Raw genomic sequence first — 23,777 nt, 5'->3', positions numbered from 1 at the left:
TTTCGTATATGGTTTTGTATATGATAGACTGCCTACACTGAGTGCTTATGTGATGCGCTGTTCTTTGGAAACAAGCTTCCCAATTACCCCAATCGATGTGACGCCTTTCTCAGAGCAAATCTTGGAGTAGTACTGTAACTTAAAATTACTTTCTTGATACATTACTTTTTCCTCTACTACATTTAGAACTGTATAACAGGGAATGCAACTCTGTGCTCTTAGACTTACATTTCATAATTTTTCAGTGAAGCCCCAGAATATATAACCTCTACCTATTCTTGTAGAAGAACTTAGTCTAGCATTTCCATCTTATTGGTTAGCGTAAAGGCGTAGACAGACTGTTGGTGACGACGTTTCTCTGAAAAGCAAGAATGGCCAGCGAAAACTGTAATTTGCTGACATGTGTTTGGACCGTTCTTGAGAGACGAAACCCGGAGATGTGGTACAGAGATGAGACACCGGAATCGTATTCCGGGTAACGGTGGTTCGAATCGTCATTCAGTCATCCAGATTTAGGTTTTCTGTGATTTACCCTTATCGTTTTAAGTGAACGCTGGGATGGTTCCTTGGAGACCCACGGCCGATTCCTTCGGTATCCTTCCAAAATCCGAGTTTATGCTCCAACACTAATGACCTCGCCGGCCGCGGTGGTCTAGCGGTTCTGGCGCTGCAGTTCGGAACCGTGGGACTGCTACGGTCGCAGGTTCGAATCCTGCCTCGGGCATGGGTGTGTGTGATGTCCTTAGGTTAGTTAGGTTTAAGTAGTTCTAGGGTCTAGGGGACTTATGACCTAAGATGTTGAGTCCCATACTGCTCAGAGCCATTTGAACTAATGACCTCGTCGTCGACGGAACATTACTTCCTCGTTTTCCTTAAGACTTTAAAAAGTTCTGCATTTTCACCCTAGCCTGTAGTGATCTGTTGTGATCTAATTAACTGTTTATGATGAATAAACGGCAATATAGTACATGATGAAATGTTCTTATAAAAAAAGGAGGGCTTGCCGGAAAGTGATGCCTCCGATTTTTCATGTGACAACTCTTTAGGCTTTTTAAGTAAAACAAACGTCATTAAGATTCTTCATGTATACATTACATGGCAATTTGAGTGCAAAACTCTGTGAAATTGTCTGCATCTGTCCCTATGCTGACAGTTTGTACCAGATAAAAATTAAGTCTTCAGCGCGCCAAAAATATATAATATTGAAAATTTGTTTTGTTTGTGACCTATGTTGTTGAGAAATGTGAAATATAAGACCAAGTATCACGCAGTTTCAGTGTACTGCCTTTTAAACGTGGCGCATTCATAGTTTTTCCCGCTTCCCCCTCCTCGCGCTCAGACAGCGTGGCGGTGCGGGAAATGTGAAGCGACGATGGGTGCTTTGGCATCGTTGGGAAAAGTGCGTTCGTTATCAAGGTGACTATCTTGAGAAATAAATATGTAGACATGAAGAATAAAGATATAGAATGTTAGTAGCGTTTGTTTTATTTAAAAAGTCTCAAGAGTTTTCTCATAAGATGTCCTTGTAGAATAACAGTGAAGAGAGAGATGTTTTGGAGGGAAGCAATTTATAAGCAACCAGATGATTAGGAGGTCTAAGGACAGTTAACGTTCGATGACGAGGTCATTAGAGACAGGGCACAAGCTGGCATCATGTAAGGAATGCAAGGATGGGGAAGGAAATCAGGCGTGTCATTAAAAAAGGGCTAATCGCCTTAAGTGATCTAGGGAAGCCATAGAACGTATAAGCATGGATGTTCGAACTAAAATTTGAACCTCGTTCGTATGACGTAAGAGTACAGTCTAAAGTAAGTACCTCTGAAAGCTTTACAGCACTAGTAGGCACAAAAAAAGGAAATGAAGTCTCAGAGGCATAACGTTGCTGTAAAATGCACAAAATGATGTGCACGCAACGAACGTTACGTTGCTAAGGCGGATCCAGGTGTGTGTAGTGCTGCGGTCTACCGTAACAAAGGGAAACAGAGGAAAGGGCTTCAAGCCGACTAATTAACTCAGCGGCGGAATGGAAAGCAAAAATTAAATAATTTTAAGAGAAGAGTATAATGTGTCAGCTGTATGTGAAACAGTGAGATGTGGAACTTTAGTACAGAGATGGACAAATAAAGATAGGGTCTTCTCCCAGTCGGTCTCATGAAATATGAGGAAGACTGATGTTAAGGTGGCAGCCCTGTTCAGATGGCAGCCATCCAGGTTTCAGTTTCACGACGTACATAATTATAGGCCTATATCGCTGAGGTTAGCATGTTGTACATGGCGTTACGCGATGGTTTTTAATTTTATAGTACCCAGTTACATTTAAAGATGTAGAAACTTATTTTATTTCAAAAGGTACAAAATGAATATCAGTTTACATCTTATATGTTAATTTTGACAGAAATTAATTATTTTTTATAGGTGGCCTACTTTTTCAGCATACTCGATGAGCCCCTCCACTCTCTCCAACATGTTACGGTATACAGCACATATCTCTCGCTCAGTGGTATCCTTTAACTGACCCACAGTACGTGAATTACTGACGTATACCTTGCGGGATCCCCACAAGAAAGTCACATGGAGTAAGGTCTGGAGAGTGGAGGGAACCATCAACAGGTCATTTGTTGGATATCACTTTCCCCTGAAACAACTTTCTTACTTCAGACATACAAGCATTGGATGTGTGAGCTGTCGCACAGTATTGTTGAAGCAAACATTTCGATCATTTAAGCCACAGCGACGAAACTCTGGGACGACAGATTCACGCAACATGGTCAAATAACGCTCTGAATTCACAGTGACGGCTCTCTAATTTTCTGCGAAGAAATAAAGTCCCGTTGTTGTTGTTGTGGTCTTCAGTCCTGAGACTGGTTTGATGAAGCTCTCCATGCTACTCTATCCTGTGCAAGCTTCTTCATCTCCCAGTAACTACTGCAACCTACATCCTTCTGAATCTGCTTAGTGTATTCATCTCTTGGTCTCCCTCTACGATTTTTACCCACCACGCTGCCCTCCAGTACTAAATTGGTGATCCCTTGGTGCCTCAGAACATGTCCTACCAACCGATCCCTTCTTCTAGTCAAGTTGTGCCACAAATTTCTCTACTCCCCTATCCTATTCAATACCTCCTCATTAGTTACGTGATCTACCCATATAATCTTCGGCATTCTTCTGTAGCACCACATTTCAAAAGCTTCTATTCTCTTCTTGTCCAAACTATTTATCGTCCATGTTTCACTTCCATACGTGGCTACAATCCATACAAATACTTTCAGAAACGACTTCCTGACACTTAAATCTATACTCGATGTTAACAAATTTCTCTTCTTCAGAAACACTTTCCTTGCCATTGCCAGTCCACATTTTATATCCTCTCTACGTCGACCATCATCAGTTATTTTGCTCCCCAAATAGCAAAACTCCTTTACTACTTTAAGTGTCTCATTTCCTAATCTAATTCCCTCAGCATCACCCGACTTAATTCGACTACATTCCATTATCCTCGTTTTGCTTTTGTTGATGTTCATCTTATATCCCCTCTCAAGACACTATCCATTCCGTTCAACTGCTCTTCCAAGTCCTTTGCTGTCTCTGACAGAATTACAATGTCATCGGCAAACCTCAAAGTTTTTATTTCTTCTCCATGGCTTTTAATACCTACTCAGAATTTTTCTTTTGTTTCCTTCACTGCTTGCTCAATATACAGATTGAATAACATCGGCGAGAGGCTATATCCCTGTCTCACTCCCTTCCCAACCACTGCTTCCCTTTCGTGTCCCTCGACTCTTATAAGTGCCATCTGGTTTCTGTGCAAATTGTAAACAGCGTTTCGCTCCCTGTATTTTACCCCTGCCATCTTCAGAATTTGAAAAGGAGTATTCCAGTCAACATTGTCAAAAGCTTTCTCTAAGTCTACAAATTCTAGAAACGTAGGTTTGCCCTTCCTTAATCTAGCTTCTATGATAAGTCATAGGGTCAGTATTGCCTCACGTGTTCCAATATTTTTACGGAATCCAAACTGATCTTCCCTGAGGTCGGCTTCTACCAGTTTTTCCATTCGTCTGTAAAGAATTCGTGTTAGTATTTTGCAGCCGTGACTTATTAAACTGATAGTTCGGTAATTTTCACATCTGTCGACACCTACTTTCTTTGGGATTGGAATTATTATATTCTTCTTGAAGTCTGAGGGTATTTCGCCTGTCTCATATATCTTGCTCACCAGATGGTAGAGTTTTGTCAGGACTGGCTCTCCCAAGGCTGTCAGTAGTTCTAATGGAATGTTGTCTACTCCCGGGGCCTTGTTTCGACTCAGGTCTTTCAGTGCTCTATCAAACTCTTCATGCAGTATCATATCTCCCATTTCATCTTCATCTACATCCTCTTCCATTTCCATAATATTGTCCTCAAGTACATCGCTCTTGTATAGACCCTCTATATACTCCTTCCACCTTTCTGCTTTCCCTTCTTTGCTTAGAACTGGGTTTCCATCTGAGCTCTTGATATTCATACAAGTGTTTCTCTTTTCTCCAAAGGTCTCTTTAATTTTCCTGTAGGCAGTATCTATCTTACCCCTGGTGAGACAAGCCTCTACATCCTTACATGTGTCCTCTATCCATCCCTGCTTAGCCATTTTGCACTTCCTGTCGATCTCATTTTTGAGACGTTTGTGTTCCTTTTTGCCTGCTTCATTTACTGCATTTTTATATTTTCTCCTTTCATCAATTAAGTTCAATATTTCTTCAGTTACCCAAGGTTTTCTAGCAGCCCTCGTCTTTTTACCTACTTTATCCTCTGCTGCCTTCACTACTTCATCCCTCAAAGCTACCCATTCTTCTTCTACTGTATTTCTTTCCTCCATTCCTGTCAATTGTTCCCTTACGCTCTCCTTGAAACCCTGTACAACCACTGGTTCTTTCAGTTTATCCAGGTCCCATCTCCTTAAATTCCCATGATACCAAATTTCCCTGATCCAGCCCTCACTATAATCCTGTCACAGTGCAGAGAGCGCTGTCGCAGTTTCTGAGGGTTGTCTGGAGATCAGTAACGGCAGTTCTGTTTATTAACACTGCCATTTAGGTAAAAATAAATCTCAACTGACAGCGAATCACAATTCCATGTTCTTCCCCCAACATATCTTTCTTTACTTCAGCAAAACGTCTCCCTCTCTCAAAATCTTGAGGCTACACCTCCTGAACAATCGCAAATTTGTATGAATGAAAATTTAGACGGTGGAAAATGCACGGAATGGATTAATTTGACAGTCAATGAGACTGTGTGGTCTGTCTTGCAGATCGTATCGGCTCTGTCGAATTGCATGGCGCACAATTTCAACGTTTTCAGGTGATGTGGCCATCTTTGGACTGCCTCCCAGTTTTTTCATCAATGCAGAAGAACCTGTCTCTCGAAAGTCCTTAACCCATAGTACAGTGGTATCGTGGGTTGAAATAGCACCATTACGTGGAAAGTTGAATTGGAGACGGAACTTCCTGTACGTGATGGTCACAGATTCTGCATTTTTAAAGAATTCTCTAAGAGGAAAGCACCGTATTGCGCAGTCCACCTCTCCACCGTAACTAAAGTGCTACTGTAGGGGAAAACAGTGAGTCCAAGCACGCCCCCCCACTACGCTGACTCACCTGTTACTACTTGAGTCAAAAAACATCAGGTAACGCTGATTCACACTGTAGAACAAAGGGTTGCGTTTTAAGTTCACGTATTATGTCATTTTCGGAGAAGGAAAATCTCTTTAGGAACACGGATTTAGCGAGATATAGTCAGATAATGACATCCAGGTTGGTGCCGTGTTGCTTGACTTCTCGAAGGTACTCGCTACACTCCTGCACTGTCGCGTAACGAAAGAAACTGAGCTTATCTTATATTGGTCCAATTTTGTGGCTAAATTCTGGGCTTTCTAGCAGACGAAACTCAACTCATCTTTCCTGGCAAAGCGAAATCATCAGATGTAAAAGAAACTTCAGAACTTCTCCAACGGAGTAGTCAAGATATACGATACACTATCGGATTAAAAGTGTACAGACACTCCTATGTAATGCAGAATAGCCCACTAGGTGTCACGAGAGGTAGAACCGCAAGTAGATAAACAGGATTAGAAGAGAAGGTCAATCAGGAGAGGTCAGCGACTTCTAATGTGGACTAGCCACTGGATGTCACCTGCAGTGTAATCGTGTAGATACAGACAGAGATCGTCAAGTATTGCGGAGGATGGTTGTAAAAAATATCATGATATCAGCGGAGCGAATTACTTTGGGTTCCAAATTGCTACCGGCTGTCCATCTGGCACGATGACTGTGCGTAGTGAGTTATAAAGTATGGAGTACAGTGGTTGAGAAGCTCCTCATGAGCCACACATTTCTACAGCCATTGGTAAGCCACGCTTGAAGTGGTGCAAGAAACGACGACACTGGGTAGTGGATGATTGGAGACGAGTGATTTGGAGTCATGAATCACGTTATATCCTGTGGAAATCTAGTGGAAGGGTTTTAATTTGGCTAATATCTCGAAAACTTAGCTACCGTCGCGTGTAGTGCCAGCAGAGATGTACGGAGGACGTGGTGTTACAGCATGGCGGCACTAAGGTTGTGGTGTGTCTCCTAATTGTTCTTAAGAAAACGTCAAGTGCTGAAGGATGTGGAAAAGCCATTAAAACACCAAAATTCTGTTTGCTAGCTGACTAGTTTCGGGCTTTGCCAGTTTGTGAACATTTCTATTTACATTGAAGGGCCAAAGAAAATGGTACACCTGCCTAATATCGTGTAGCGCCCACGCGAGCACGCAGAGGTGCCGCAACACGGCGTGCCATGGACTCGACTAATGTCTGGAGTAGTGCTGCAGGGAATTGACACCATGAATCCTGCAGGGGCTGTCCATAAATACGTAAGAGTACGATGGGGTGGACATCTCTTCTGAGCAGCACATTACAAGGCATCCAAGATACGACCCATAATGTTCATGTCTGGGAGTCTGGTGGCCAGCGGAAGTGTTTAAACTCAGAATAGTGTCCCCGGAGCCACACTGTAGCAGCTCTGGACGTGTGGGGTATCGCATTGTCCTGCTGGGTTTGCACAAAGTCCGTCGGAACGCACAATGGACATGAATGGATGCAGACGATCAGGCATGATGTTTACGTACGTGTCACCTGTCAGAGTCGTATCTAGAAGTAACAGGTACCCCATATCACTCCAAGTGCACTCGCCCCACACCATTACAAAGTCTCCACCAGATTGAACGGTCCCCTGCTCACAAGCAGGGTCCATGGATTCGTGAGGTTGTCTCCGTATCCGTATACGTCCATCCGCTCGATACAATCTGAAACGAGACACGTCCGACCAGGTAGCATGTTTCCCGTCATCAAAAGTCCAATATTGATGTTGACGGGCCCCCTGTGAGACGTAAAGCTTTCTGTCGTGCAGTCATCAAGGATACACGAGTGGGCCTTCGGCTCCGGAAGCCCATATCAATGAAGTTTCGTTGAACCGTTCACACGCTCACCCTTGTTGATGGCCCAGCATTGAAATCTACAGCAGTTTGAGGAAGGGTTGCACTTCTGTCAGGTTGAAGGATTCTCTTCAGTCGTCGTTGGTCCCGTTCTTGCAGGATCTTTTTCCGGCCGCAGGGATGTCGGAAATCTGATGTTTTACCAGATTCCTGATTTTCACGGTACACTCGTGAAATGGTCGTACAGGTAAATCACCACTTCATGGCTACCTGGAATATGCTGAGTCCCATTGCTCGTGCGCGGACCAGAACACCACGTTCAAACTCACTTAAAACTTCACAATCTGCCATTGTAGCAACAGTTACAGACCTAAGAAATGCGCCAGACAGTTGTTGTCTTATGTAGGTGTTGCCAACCGCAGTGCCATATTCTGCCTGTTTACATAGATCTGTATTTGAATAGCATGCATATATCAGTTTCTTTGGCGCTTCAGTGTATATTTCATTTAAATGTATCTCATCTTCATTATCCAGCATGATGTGATCCACTTGATACCAGTATTGTTCACCACTTGATACCAGTATTGTTCACATAATTTGTTCTTGTTGAATTACACTATCTCTCACGATGGCTTATTTGGCGTAGATGTTATCGTAATTTTGACAGATATTGATGCATGTGTCAAACTTACGTTAAAATCTGTATCAGTTCTGTTGTTGCTAAGTTTGTAGAGTACACAACTTACAAAGATGATAGTATGGATCAAAACAAGAAAAAATAATTGGTAAATATTGACTCTAACGTACATACCTTAAGACCTGTGGGCACGTGTTGATCTTCACTACTGTGAAACACACCTCCTCTACTGAGGTAGTGCCCATAGGTTTTAAGTTATACTTTTAGAGCCCATGTCTACCAGCTATTACTCAGAAATAAACGACTGCCGAGGTGCCTTATTATAATACAGCAGGTCCCGAGGATCATAGAGAGACCTTTCCTCGCTATACACCTGGATTAGGACGCTCAAATCGTCTTTGGTGCATTCCACTTCTAGAATACGAAGTAATTTGTATAAAAATGCTTTTTACAACAGTAGTACATGAAAAAAAATCTACCAGCGTAAGACATTGAATTTGTTTAGTTACTGCATCTATGAAAATTTATTCAACGAAAAATGTGCAGAAGCCTCAATACGCAAGCCTGATTTTTGTTTTTCTTTATTGAATTTCGATTCCCCCCGAGACGGGCGGGCTGGCAGTAGCTTAGTACGCTGCTCTTCAACCTACAGAATTTTTAAAACATATGAAGATAAGAAACAATAAAAGCAAGCGATAAAACGGCGACTTAAATTGTGAAACGGCGGAAAATTAAGGAAAGTGAAAACATAAAACAAAGGGTGGGCGATGCTAATAAAATACACAGGATGCAGACAGGTAAAATAGTAGACAGGCAATGAAAAAACACGGCGACAGTCTGGTTTCTGTTCATAAGAGATATAGAAATCACTCCCAGCGACAGTATGATGTCCATTCGCAGCACTTGTGAAAAGACGCAGAACACTTAACAATCACTGGAAACACTGCACTAAAAAGTCGGCACGAAGATGACACACCACAGCCAAGGGCATATGGGGGGCGGGGGGTGGATCTGGACAGATGAGGGGAACAAAGGGGGGAGGAGAGGTTCAAATGGCTCTGAGCACTATGGGACTCAACTTCTGAGGTCATTAGTACACTAGAACTTAGAACTAGTTCAACCCAACTACCCTAAGGACATCACACACATCCATGCCCGAGGCAGGATTTGAACCTGCGACTGTAGCGGTCTCGCGGTTCCAGACTGCAGAGCCTAGAACCACACGGCCACTTCGGCCGGCGGGAGGAGAGGAAAAACGAAAGGGGAGGGGAGGGGGGAACCGACGGGAAAGGTCTCATAAGGGGGGGGGGGGCACAGCAGACACGAGAGGGAATGGGGAAAGGCAGAGGAGGGAAATGCAAAAAGACTCGGGGGAGAGAAGGGAGGGAGAGAGAGGGGGTAGGCAGGGAAAAAACAGGGCGGAAGTGTGGGAGAGGGAGCCCAGGAAAAGGACAGAGGAAGGGAGGGGGAGGTGAGGATCAGAGTTGATAGGAGAGGTAAATGGAGGGAAAGAGGTCATCATCCGGGAGGGGGAGTTGAACGTAATCCTGCAGTCAGCTGCTGGCAATAAAAGATGTGCAAAATCTTCCATACGTAAGCCTGAAGTCACTGCTGGCCACAGATGCCAACAATAACAGTAACCAATTAACAATAACAAGCGTAAAGCACACTTGGAGTATCCCACTCCTGCACATGTACGCGTTATTGCACGTACTGATTCACGGATGATTATAATTGCTGTCTGTCTGCGCGCGCCAATAATGCGTGTGCTAATTCTCACAGTTCCGTCCGACCTGCCGCCAGAGGGGAGCCGCGGTAAAGCTGTTTCGTTCCCGGAGGTTCGTCGAGAAATACCCGATTTACGGGGCGAGTCTGAAGGCTGAGTTGACCAATTGTCCGTGGCTCTAATTCTTCGCAATTCTTCACGCTGTGCCCTGGCCACGGAAGGCCAGTGTCTTCGGTATGCGCCCCCTACCTCCACGCGTCGAACACCGACCGAGCCGTTTTCTTTCCGCTCGTCCGAGACGACCGTCACACCGCAGCCCTTTGGAGGGCTGTGCCGGTCGATTGCGCAGTCCGCCTTCAGTGTCGCACAGCCGCCAAATTGCGTGCAAGCGCAATAAAGGGCCCGCCGCAGGGCCGGCTGCAGTAGCAGGTGGCTGACGGGTTCAGCCGCCGGTGTCGCTCGCGCCGCAATGAAGACGGCTGCCACTTAGCGCAGCCTCGGCCTGTAGCTCTGCTCAAATTAACGTCCATAAAAATTTAATTATGCACGCACCGCGCCCGCCTTCCAAATTGCTTTCCTCCTCATAACGTCGCCGCTCCGGCCGCCCTCTAATTCAAGACGACACTCAGCATTTTCCCAGGCCTTTCCTCTCCTCTCCATTTCCTCGCCTCTTCTTTGTTTTCCGGCGAAACGTTCTTCTCTCGACGTGCGCCTACGCGGGAGGCAACTAAATATTTCTCGGGCGTACATTGTCAGTGACGGAAAAATTAATGCCCGAGCTGAAGATGAGGCATACCACGTACGCTAAGCTTAATCGAGGCGGTGTATTTTTTCTTCCGATGGTGGTTATGTTTGGGCTGTCGCAAGACTATTGCAGGATTGGCCATTTTTTATTGTTCCTTACCTCAATCAGTAAAAACGGATGTCTTACAGGACTCGTCTGTCTGACATGTCCATTATGATTATACGGGCTGTTATGCCGTGGTCGGTTGATGAATTTTTTCTCTATTCCCAACGTTTCGTCCCCGTCTGCGGGAGACATCTTCAAGGGGGTCTGTAGCTCGATGGAAGGTCCAACACACCCGCTGGCTCGCTACTGAACGCAGACGGGGACGAAACATTGGGAATTGAGACAAAATTCATCAACCGACCACGGCATAACAGCCCGGATAATCATAATGGACATGACATTTCCGCCCGTGAAAGTCTACATTTTAGTATCGTCTGTCTGTCTCTCCCTTCCACTGTTAGGACCACTTTTTCTCACGAGCAGGGCTATTGGGAAAGTAACATCCGATCGGTCGCGAAATGTAAACCACCATGAAAATCAGAAATGTTTATCTGCAACAGTTTGCCACGCCTTCCAGCTGCTTTTCTACAAAGTCGTTGTTGCGACTTAGACACTTGTAGCATTGTACCAACGTACCAATACCCTGTGGTTACCGCCAATTCTCTACGCTGTCCGCGGCTCGTGATCTTGCGGTAGCGTTTTCGCTTCCCGCGCACGGGGTCCCGCGTTCGATTACCTGCGGGGTCAGTGATTTTCTCTGCCTCGAGATGACTGGGTGTTGTGTGTCTTTCATCATCATGTCATCCTCATTCACTCGCAAGTCGCCGTAGTGGCGTTAAAGACCTTGTGGAGCGGCGGCCGAACCGCCTCGTGAGGGGTCTCCCGGCCACCATTGCCATACGCTCATAATTATTATTCTCTACGCTGGTCTGTAGCTCGTTGTCTGTGCCAGAATGTTGTCCAAAAAAGCCAGCGGTCCATGTGAGCAGAGATGAAACATGGGGGCAGCCAATTACGCACTGTATAGTGGTTGAGCAAACACTTCCCATCGAAAACTCTACAGGAACGTCTTCATCACCCCTGCAGAGTGAGGCCAAAGGAGGACACACATGACAGTTATGTTATGTGGGCTGCATGACATCAGGCGAAAGTGCTCTCCAGGCCCTCATACTTGGCGGGAGACATTATTTTCTAGGCATCCTTACGTGCTCACTTTGCGCTTCAGAACTGAAAAGAGTGAAATGATGCAAACGACAGGCATACTAGACACACTGTACAACACATCTGTGCGAAGCTTCATCGGATTTTGACTCTGGTTTCCATTTCGCTCCCGCTCGGACCTTACTTTCCAAATAGCCCTAATATTAAGTTTAAATTTACGTCAAATACTAAGGTATAAAAAGGTTAATCTTCTAAGACAGTGCAATAAAGGATGTGGCCATTTCTGTCACACACACTCCTGGAAATGGAAAAAAGAACACATTGACACCGGTGTGTCAGACCCACCATACTTGCTCCGGACACTGCGAGAGGGCTGTACAAGCAATGATCACACGCACGGCACAGCGGACACACCAGGAACCGCGGTGTTGGCCGTCGAACGGCGCTAGCTGCGCAGCATTTGTGCACCGCCGCCGTCAGTGTCAGCCAGTTTGCCGTGGCATACGGAGCTCCATCGCAGTCTTTAACACTGGTAGCATGCCGCGACAGCGTGGACGTGAACCGTATGTGCAGTTGACGGACTTTGAGCGAGGGCGTATAGTGGGCATGCGGGAGGCCGGGTGGACGTACCGCCGAATTGCTCAACACGTGGGGCGTGAGGTCTCCACAGTACATCGATGTTGTCGCCAGTGGTCGGCGGAAGGTGCACGTGCCCGTCGACCTGGGACCGGACCGCAGCGACGCACGGATGCACGCCAAGACCGTAGGATCCTACGCAGTGCCGTAGGGGACCGCACCGCCACTTCCCAGCAAATTAGGGACACTGTTGCTCCTGGGGTATCGGCGAGGACCATTCGCAACCGTCTCCATGAAGCTGGGCTACGGTCCCGCACACCGTTAGGCCGTCTTCCGCTCACGCCCCAACATCGTGCAGCCCGCCTCCAGTGGTGTCGCGACAGGCGTGAATGGAGGGACGAATGGAGACGTGTCGTCTTCAGCGATGAGAGTCGCTTCTGCCTTGGTGCCAATGATGGTCGTATGCGTGTTTGGCGCCGTGCAGGTGAGCGCCACAATCAGGACTGCATACGACCGAGGCACACAGGGCCAACACCCGGCATCATGGTGTGGGGAGCGATCTCCTACACTGGCCGTACACCACTGGTGATCGTCGAGGGGACACTGAATAGTGCACGGTACATCCAAACCGTCATCGAACCCATCGTTCTACCATTCCTAGACCGGCAAGGGAACTTGCTGTTCCATCAGGACAATGCACGTCCGCATGTATCCCGTGCCACCCAACGTGCTCTAGAAGGTGTAAGTCAACTACCCTGGCCAGCAAGATCTCCGGATCTGTCCCCCATTGAGCATGTTTGGGACTGGATGAAGCGTCGTCTCACGCGGTCTGCACGTCCAGCACGAACGCTGGTCCAACTGAGGCGCCAGGTGGAAATGGTATGGCAAGCCGTTCCACAGGACTACATCCAGCATCTCTACGATCGTCTCCATGGGAGAATAGCAGCCTGCATTGCTGCGAAAGGTGGATATACACTGTACTAGTGCCGACATTGTGCATGCTCTGTTGCCTGTGTCTATGTGCCTGTGGTTCTGTCAGTGTGATCATGTGATGTATCTCACCCCAGGAATGTGTCAATAAAGTTTCCCCTTCCTGGGACAATGAATTCACGGTGTTCTTATTTCAATTTCCAGGAGTGTATTTTGACACTCGCAAACTTACTCATCAGATCCTACATAATGTATAGATGAACTATCTATATACGTAATTATGTTTTTATCCCAGAGCGCGACTCCTACCTGCACTTGTTCGTTTGTTTTTATTTAGCCATAAGTGAAATTACACTATTTAATCAATCACAAATTACACTTTTTAGCCATCAACAAATAAAAATGTTGATTTTTTTAAGAAATATAAATGAACATGTGGCCTTAAAATAATTTCTAAACACGGAAGTAATAATTAAATTTTTTCTGTACAAAAATGTTTACAAACGTGTTTTACAGTCACTACTTTTTGACATCCAAACAATTTTTCATTACCCACTATAAAAATAGTGATTACATCTCCTCTTCAGGTCTATGGTCCGGTCCGCTTTCAGAACTTCTAACTAAAATGAATGTTATGAAAACTGCCTTATCATTCCTCAGTAACTGTTCACTATGTTTCTGGAACTATGAAAAAGAGAAGAAGAAATGATCAATTTCTCCAAAGTATGAATTATTTCAATCACAGAGGTGCAAGTATCTTAGTTGTAGGCTGCACAGATGAACAGGGAAGCTGCCGTCATTGAATCCCATCCGACTGACTGAGGGGCTAGCCCGCATCTTGTGGTCGTGCGGTAGCGTTCTCGCTTCCCACGCCCGGGTTCCCGGGTTCGATTCCCGGCGGGGTCAGGGATTTTCTCTGCCTCGTGATGGCTGGGTGTTGTGTGCTGTCCTTAGGTTAGTTAGGTTTAAGTAGTTCTAAGTTCTAGGGGACTTATGACCACAGCAGTTGAGTCCCATAGTGCTCAGAGCCATTTGAACCATTTGACTGAGGGGCTAGCTCTGCGGTGTACTGATATGTTATGGACCCAAATGAGCGAGGCACCTGGGGTTAAACCGAACCATAATATTATGCCTTGTTTGGTGCGGCGTAAAGTCCTCTCTTGTGCCAACCTTTTCATTTCAGAATAGCTATTGCAACCTACGTTCTCAATAATTTGCTAGATGTATTCCAACCTCTGTCTTCCTCTACAGTTTTTGTTCTCTACATCTCCCTCTAGTACCATGGAAGTTATTCCCTGATGTCTTGACCGATGCGCTATCATCCTGCGCCTTCTTCTTGTCAGTGTTTTTCGTATATTACTGTCCTCGCTGCTTCTTCGAAGAACCACTTTATACTTTACTTCATCATTCCATCTGATTTTCAATATTTTTCTCTAACACCACATCTCAAATGCTTCGGTTCTCTTCTGTTCCGGTTTCCCCACAGTTCACTAGCATATAATGCTATGCTCGAAACGTACATTATCAGAAATTTATTCCTCAAATTAAGGCCTATGTTTGACAGTAGTAGACTTCTCTTGGCCAGCAATTCCCTCTTTGTCTGTGTTAGTCTGCCTTTTATGTCGTCCTTGTTCCGTTCGTCATGGATTATTTTCCTGCCTAGGTAGCAGAATTCTTTAACTTCGTTTTCTTCGTGATCGCCCATTTTAAGTTTCTCGCTGACCTCATTTCTGCTACTTCTCGTTATTGCTTTATGAGAAACAAACTGATTCTTATCGTCACTTTGTATAATGGTTAAAATGAAGTTAAAAGCATTAGCAATGTGAGTGTGGAGGAGAGTAACTGAAACATAAGGGATGAAAAGGAAAAAAAACGATGATGCAGTGTCAGAGGAAGTCGATAAAAGAGCGGCAGTAATTAAAAGCGTATAATAAAGAAAGAAAAAGCAAGTTAATTCTTTGTTGTAATTCCGTCACATTTGATTTTATTAAGCTGGATACTACTTTCGAACTGCCAAGCTCATTTTCAAGCCACGCCTATTAAAGTTGGACTAATAGTGCTTGTTCAGGCAGCACTCAGTTCACACATAGGTAATACACACATGATGTATAGTCTTATGTAATGTGAACAAAATTCTTGTGACTATGTATCATGTGTATATTACATACGTGTGAATTGAGTGTCGCCTAACCAAGCACTACTAGTGCAGCTTTAAGAGGCCTGGACTGAAAATGAACTTTGTATTTCGAAACTAGTCGCTAACTTAATAAAACACAATAAATGCGTTATTAGAATAAAGAATTTGTTTGCTCGTCACGGCCTGACATCACACTGGAAATATGAAAAAAAAAAAAGATTCAGCACAACGTGTTCTTAAGGAATCTTGTCGATGTAAAATTCCTGAGAAGAAAATCAGAGGTCAGGTCCAGAAGATTTCAGTGCGTTGTCAGTGCGTATGACAAGAAAACAAGAGAAGGAAGGCTGCTTCAACAGAGATGAAGTGAGCGGCGAGTCCATAAGGTAAGATCATTGTTTTGAGATACGGTATACATCCTGTGTAACTTCAACTTTCAGATGATACGTTTGTCAAATGGTTCAAATAGCTCTGAGCACTATTGGGACTTAACTTCTGAGGTCATAAGTCCCCTAGAACTTAGAACTACTTAAACCTAACTAACCTAAGGATATCATACACATCCATGCCCGAGGCAGGATTCGAACCTGCGACCGTAGCGGTCGCGCGGTTCGAGACTGTAGCGCCTAGAACCGCTCGGCCACATTGGCCGGCTACGTTGGTCATTTATTTGCTTTCTTTTCCATGTTCTCGTGGTTCTCCATTGTGAACAAACACTTTCTTGGGTTGCATACATGTACAACTTCATTTTCTAAAGAACCGTTCTATGGACGTTCCGCGAAATTATGTCAGCCAACGATATATCCTAACGGATCAGTCGGCGGTGAAAGTACGCCGAATCAGAAGCGGCGACACGGGCAATGATGCATGAAATTACTAGTCACAGGTAAACTCGCGGCTTCTGTGTACGCAGTAGGAGATTTGCGCTGGGTAAAACACAGCCCGGAACACCTGCGCGCACGGAAGTTATTACACCTGGGCACAAAACAAATGCCTCGCCGCCAGCGAGGGGTTCGCGAGTCCGGCGCCGCATCCGTTTAAACAGGCGGACGTGCTGGTTAACGCGCCATTCCGCGCCCCATTATGACCTCATTCGCCATTTATTTGCGCAACACCGCCGGCTGGCGCGGCGCTGCGATGCGATGAACCCAATTTCTGTTAGGTGCGTCCGCTCCGCATATTCGCGCCGCCGCACGTGCGCACGGCCCCGAATATCAGTTCGCACCAGATTCGCCGTCGCTGCGTCTGCTCTCTGCACATACCGCCCCTCCCCCCCCCCTTCCCACCCCAATCAAGGCCCTTCCCATCACTAACGTTCCGCGGATGTTTGACATCTCTCTCTCTCTCTCTCTCTCTCTCTCTCTCTCTCTCTCTCTCTCTCTCTCCAGCTGTTTACGTTGAATGGCGAGCTCCCTTCAATTAACGACAAGCTTGTCGAGTCGATTCGAATATTTAACTCCTTCTCGACACCTGCGTAGCCCAGCAATAGAATTTTCCTTAAGGGGACTGTTAAGTGAATACGAGTGGAAATCTTGAAAAATTTGTCAGGTTTTAAACACTGTAGCTCGAAGAATAAGAGCTGTAAGTCCATTAAATTCTAACCGTATTTTAACCGATCTTTTGGGAACATGTCGATACATGAACCACAGCTTTTTGTCACACACTTTTTGTTGTATGTTGCAAATGGAATAAAGCATGTTAATTATATATGTGTAGTATTATAACGCGATTTTCAGCAAAATAGGAAGAGTCCTGCGTAGACGAGGTATAAGACCGATTTTTCATCATCCTAAGAAAATTAAGGATATGATGCGCCCTGTTAAGGACAATCTCGGCCTCAGGGTCCCTGGAGTTTATAATATACCCTGTGAGTGTGGAAGCAATTATATAGGTCAGACGATACGTACCGTTTCCGACCGCTGTGCAGAACACCAACGCCATATTACAAATAGAGAACTGGAGAAATCGGCAATTGCGGAGCACAGCATCACGAACAAACATAAAATATTGTTCGATGAAACTAAAATTCTGTCCCATGCCTCCACGTACTGGGATTCTCTTATTAAGGAGGCTGTTGAAATAAGAATGAGCCAAAAGAACTTTAACCGCGATAGCTGATACCATCTGAGCTGTGCATGGAAACGAGCGCTTGATGCAGAGAAGCAGCAGAGACGTTCCTTCCACTGTTTACGTTCAAAAGGATGCGGTGGCGCCACCGGCGCACACATGACACCGTCTGCGACAGCAGTACGTAATCGCCGACCAATCAGAAGCCGTCTTCGGGCTATATAGAGGCTACCACAGCAGCAGTGAAGACAGTCAGCTCCTGACGATGACGGTGGAGGTAATCGTCGAAAGCTCGAGATTTTATCCAAAACTGACGCGGCAAGAATATCGAGAATGTTTTATATATAAGTACCGTCGCGAAAAACTTCGTTCCCAACGCATATCTCTAAATAAAAACAAAAGTTTAATACATTTTACAGTTCTTAACGCTGTTATCTTTACAGCTCACCATCAAAACGATTTTGCGACGTAAATGATACCTCTAAATTCTTTTTTAATTATGTTTATCCACATTATGTAGAGTGTATCGGAATATTTAGGCCCTTCTCAAAATCAGCATAGCTCATTAACAGAATTTTCCATAAGGAGTCTGTTACGCTCACACAAAAAGAAATTTTGAAAAATTTGTCAGGTTTCTAAATACTGTAGCTCAAAAAATAAGAGCTGTAAGTCCATTAAATGCTTAACGAATTTTAACCAACCTTTAGGGAACATTATGATGTATGACCCATAGCTTTTGGTCACACACTTTTTAATTGTATTTTGTGGCATAAATGAAATAAAGCGTGTTAGTTACGTATGTATAGCATACGATCGCATACCTCGAAATAAAAACAAAGAGAAAGCTTGATTTTCTTATGGAAGTTCTTGACGCTATTATCTTTAAAGTACACCGTCATAAAGATGTTGCTATCATAAATTATATTTCCAGAAATTTTTAAATTTGTTTGTTGGAAATTTCAGTAATTAACTCACAGTTCTTCTTTTGAAAAATTCTAAATTTTCTGAACAAGTACGGCATAAGAATGGTCTGCTTTTTAGTTGAGTATGTTTTACGACATTATTAAAGATTTCAGCTCTCTGTCCTTAACAGTTTTTAACCTAAGTGAACCAGGACGCAAAAAAGTGAACTTCTGTGAAATTATATTCAAAATTACAACTTTTTTCTCCATCTAACCTTCATAATACTAGCAATCCAAGATCCACATTCATCTTAGTGCCGATGCTGTCCCCTCCCCTCAGGATTCTTCTTCTCATTCTTGCTTCTTTGGTGCCTTACAACAGTGATTTCTTTGTTTCTAAGAGTCTCCCACGGCCAATGGCAATTAAAGCCCTTTGCGTATTCAGTACACCAAGCAGTCCCATCAGTTCCATAACGTAATACTCTGACACTACACTATCATTGAAACATAGCCGAGCTTCCACCACACCTATTTTTAAAGTATTTAATTCTACCAGAACAATTTTTAGTATTTGTTCTTGTATACAGTTTTCAGTCCTACCACTACTGATAATATTGCATCTCTAAGATCCCTGTAGCCCGCCCGGTTAGCCATGCGGTCTAATACACGGCTTTCCGCATTGGAAAGGAGCGCCTGGTCCCCAGCACGAATCCGCCCGGCGGACTTGTGTCGAGGTCCGGTGAGCCGGCCAGTCTGTGGATGATTTTTAGGTGGTTTTCCTTCTACCTCGACGAATGGGGGCTGGTTCCCTGTATTCTGCCTCAGCAACACTATGTCGGTGATTGCTGCGCAAACAAGTCCTCCACGTACGCGTACACCACCATTACTCTACCACACAAACATAGGGGTTACACTCGTCTGGTATGAGACGTTCCCTGGGGGGTCCAACGGGGACCGAACCGCACAATAACCCTGAAGAGTGGTTCGGAGTGGGGCGGTGGAGGGGTGAAGTGGACAGCGGTAGTCCGCGTAGGGTTGTGGACCGCTGCGACTGCGGTGGGGACGGAGCCTCTCCGTCGTTTCTAGGCCCCCGGTTAACATGCAATACAATACAAGATCCCTGTAGATAGGTTTTATAACTTGCATTATAGAAAATGGCAAAAAATTGTTATGGGTGTAGGTCTTATCTTAAATAACAGACCTCTGGTAGCCACACCATGACTCCCTGCCAGGTGGGCGGCCTACATGGCAGTCGTTGTCGTGTGTAGATGTTTTATGACAGAGGGTAGCCCGCACTGTCCTTGTCAAAGAAAATAGTCTGATACAGTTTAAATTTAATACCAACAAATACTTGTAAAATTTCCTGAAAGTTTTGATAAAGTCTCATACAGAACTACTGTAAGTAATTCTTTTACTTTACTGTAAACACAAATGTTGCCGGCAAAACAATTACCAAACTCTCTTCATGAACAAACGATAAACAGCGATGGTGCTTGAACGTGTTACCCAACTTTAGAGGCTAAAAATACGTGCCTTAATTTTAGGGCTTCCTGAGCTCAAATGTCTTTGAAATAAACTTTTTCTTGTTCAGAAAGCTACAAAGAATTACTTAAGAAAAAATTTAAAAATTGGTTTTTGACACACATTTATATACTAGACCCCTCGCAAAGCTTTCCAACACTGACAGTAAGTAGCAAACAGAATCTTGTTGCTTCCACAGTACTGGCAATTGGTGACATCAGCGGTGGTTTTTTTAGAACCGGGACAATTCTTTTATTATCTTTCTTCCACTCAGCTTGCAGCAGCACCGTTCCCTTTGAAAAAAGGCCGTAATGGGGAAAAGTCTTGCCACAATACATTACTACACTACTGCATCTAGTTATGCTAACACCGCAAGTTTTCGTTAAGTGAAGTTGCAGGAGTGCTACGTTAGATAATTTGCAAGAGTAAATCCTATCAGTCCATACTTGTTGCATCACTGATTGTTTAAGAATGTCCCATATCTTCTAAAGCTGTCTTGGTTTTTTGTGATGTCAGGTGTCTTTCCAGAAATATCGGAGTGTGCGTTCTTAGTGTATCGCAGAGTGGGTTGGATAACCATTATTCCTAAGTGGTCACTAACCCACAGTAATCTGTCCCTTTTTTAACTGTGTCCGTACTGGTATTTTATCATTTATTTTATGTAGTTATCTTGCTGTGGTTTTGTATTTTGAGCGCCCACTTGTTGATACATGGTGGTTTTAAAATTTATTGTTTTTTTTAATAGATTTTTGACACTCTCTTCTCTATTTTATGCAAGGGTTCTGATGACCTCGCATTTTAGCTTACTGGAACTATAACCCAATCACATCACACAAATCGGCCATGTTTTTACCACTGTAGTTCTTCTCCATAGATCGCGACTTCTGACACTGCTGTGTGCCTTTTGAGACTGGTACTACCCAACCGCCCGGTGTGGCACAGCGGTTCTAGGCGCTTCAGTCTGGAACCGCGCGACCGCTACGGTCGCAGGTTCGATGCTGCCTCGGGCATGGATGTGTGTGATGCCCTTAGGTTAGTTAGGTGTAAGTAGTTCTAAGTTCTAGGGGACTGATGACCTCACATGTTAAGTCCCATAGTGCTCAGAGCCATTTTGAGCTACTACCCAAAACAATAATTTCCAAAGCATTTACGTTGAGAAAAGGGGATGCCACCTTATTTATTAGGCCGAGTGAAACAAGGAAACACTTGTATCTGGCTGTGTGACAAAAGCCACTCGAAATTCACAGATCAACGCAACGGTCATAAAGTCTAAACATGATGTTTCGAGCACCATAAATATTAGATAAAACTTCACTACCTTTTCGTCAGAATCTCTTAATTTCGTATTAATGTCGCCCGATGCAAGATTCTCGTTTATATCACTTCCGTACAGAAACATAAAAGTACGTTTGACCATGAGTTATATGTTCATACCACAATGCACTTGGCTGTACAGTGTCACACGTGTTCGTATTACAATGCACCGGGCTAGACTGTGTCATGCTTGTTCACATCACAGAGGCTGACTGATGATTACTGCTACCCATTTCCAGCCAGTCGGTGCAGGGTGCATTTCCACAATACCTCGGCCATTTCTACCTATATTCGTTATAGCAATCTAATTCAGTTATCATGTTTTGTAAGTTAATTTTTAATAAACAAATGTTACAAAGTGACAGCATCAGTAAAGACTCCTGCGTCTTTAGACCGATTGCCTACTGGTATCAGACTTTACCCGCATTCGGATCCAGATGTCGTGACCATCTGACATTAGTTCACGACCCGAACTTGCGACGAACGCCACAATATTTGATGTACTGTGCTGGTATCAACACCCTTCGGTTTGTATAATCCCCTGTCACTAATTCCTGGATATAGTGTTATTTCGAACAGGTCGTATACAACGAAACCAATAGATCTGTTTCATAGGACACTGGAGTAAACTCTAACTTTGCCCCAGTAAAGTTGACCAACTTTTGCGGGATAAGCAGATGATCATGATAAAATTGTGTTCGGCGGGAATACGCTATGATAGTGGAAGTATAGCTGAGCTTTATCACGAACTGCACGGAGCTGACGCCATGCAGGGCTCGTTGCATTTTGGTGCAGGTTCCAAGAACAGTTGATTAGCTTTGCGTCTAACGCAGAATGATGCTCGCTGTAATCCGATTTAAGAATATTTTGGGAGAGCGCTGATGACGCTGACGGGAATTGAATGCAGCGCCTGCTTTATGCAAGCCGGGGCCCGTAATCAGAGTCGCGAAACCAAATTACGCCGGATGCACCATGAATAATGTACGCAGCGGGAATATCGCAGCGGCATGAAAAATGAAACATGCTGGCAGGAGCTCGTGTGACGAGGTAATGCGGCCGCGCCCGCGACTTCTGTCTCTGCTCTCCTGCTGCGCACGTTGAAAATCTCTGCCTACTTCGAGGACAGTCAATGACCTCGTGCAGTCTTTGAGAGCGTACCCCACAGGATAACGTCTGCTCTTAACAGTAATTAGAATTAGAGTGGTAAAAATAAATTAATTCGGAAATCAGTCCGCACAAACTGGGGAGGCAAAGCATCAGTTACGAAAACTGTAATAGTTCTGGCTTTATAGAAATCTTATTAAGGCACAGGAAGCTCTTCTTAGAACAGTTTAGCAGGCAGCAGTGGCAAGATGACGCAACGTGATGCGAGGTATCGATGACAGCTGGTTTGTTAGGTAAGGGTATCGTGTGAAAGACAGCCTAAATTGTGGTCCTTCTCAGCGATTGGCTGCTGCGTCGAAAGTTGCGGGTCAAAAGGATACTTTTCTGATATTAATATCAGACAAACTGAACCATGTTTTTACTTGCATTTCAAATTAAAGCATCCGTCAACAACTTGGTATTATTCCATTATTTCACAAGTATTAATAACCAGCAGAATAAAAAACAAACGACAAGGCAGAAGGAGCACTTAGGAGATCTGATGATCACGCCTACATTGGAGAGAGGGCGGAGTGGGTTCAACTGGTTCTGAGCACTATGGGACTTAACATCAGAGGTCATAAGTCCCCTAGAACTTAGAACTACTTAAAAGTAATGTAAGGACATCACACATATCCATGCCCGAGGCAGGATTCGAACCTGGGACCGTAGCGGTGGCGCGGTTCCAGACTGAAGCGCCTAGAACCGCTCGGCCACCCCGGCCGGCTTGGTATAGTAAATACTGATGCGAACGACGTTATTCGCAATCAGTAAAATAGTAAGTCAGTATGTGCCAGACCAAAGAGTAATGTATAATTACTCGTCGGATGTCCTCTCGACGTAACACGTTGCAAGATGGTATTTTCATACAGAACATAAATAAAAAAAGCACTCCGTCGTCAGGCCACGAGTGGCCTACCGGGAGCATCCGACCGCCGTGTCATCCTCAGAGGAGGATGCGGATAGGAGGGGCGTGGGGTCAGCACACCGCTCTCCCGATCATTATGATGGTATTCTTGATCGAAGCCGCTACTATTCGGTCGAGTAGCTCCTCAATTGGCATCACGAGGCTGAGTGCACCCCGAAAAACGGCAACAGTGCATGGCGGCCTGGAGGGTCACCCATCCAAGTGCCGACCACGCCCGACAGCGCTTAACTTCGGTGATCTCACGGGAACCCGTGTATCCACTGCGGCAAGGCCGTTGCCTCATATAGAACATGGAAAACATAAATTGAAACGGCATCTACTGCATCGACCCAATGCAGTTTTCCCGCATTTACAGGGAATGTTCAGAGTTCCTGAGGGAAAACACACCTCGTTGATATTTCGAAAATTTTCTCTTTCTTCCGATAATTTGGTTGCAAACCATGGGTAACGCAACACTGTGGCAAATGTAGATGCTGACAATTGGTGATGTACGGTGGAA

General features: G+C 44.7%; 1 protein-coding gene and 1 pseudogene across 2 annotated transcripts in view; one reads left to right on the top strand and one right to left on the bottom strand.

The window, feature by feature from the left end:
* Nucleotides 1–23,777, top strand: part of LOC126187460 (irregular chiasm C-roughest protein) — an 853,136-nt gene that overhangs the window by 523,575 nt on the left and 305,784 nt on the right. The gene's annotated exons all lie outside the window — the stretch shown is intronic.
* On the bottom strand, nt 23,440–23,557 carry LOC126189418 (5S ribosomal RNA; annotated as a pseudogene).

Source organism: Schistocerca cancellata, chromosome 5 (genome assembly GCF_023864275.1).
Source record: "Schistocerca cancellata isolate TAMUIC-IGC-003103 chromosome 5, iqSchCanc2.1, whole genome shotgun sequence".
Taxonomy (NCBI): domain Eukaryota; kingdom Metazoa; phylum Arthropoda; class Insecta; order Orthoptera; family Acrididae; genus Schistocerca; species Schistocerca cancellata.
Note: the sequence above shows the minus strand (reverse complement) of the source record. Positions and strands in the feature narration are given on the sequence as shown.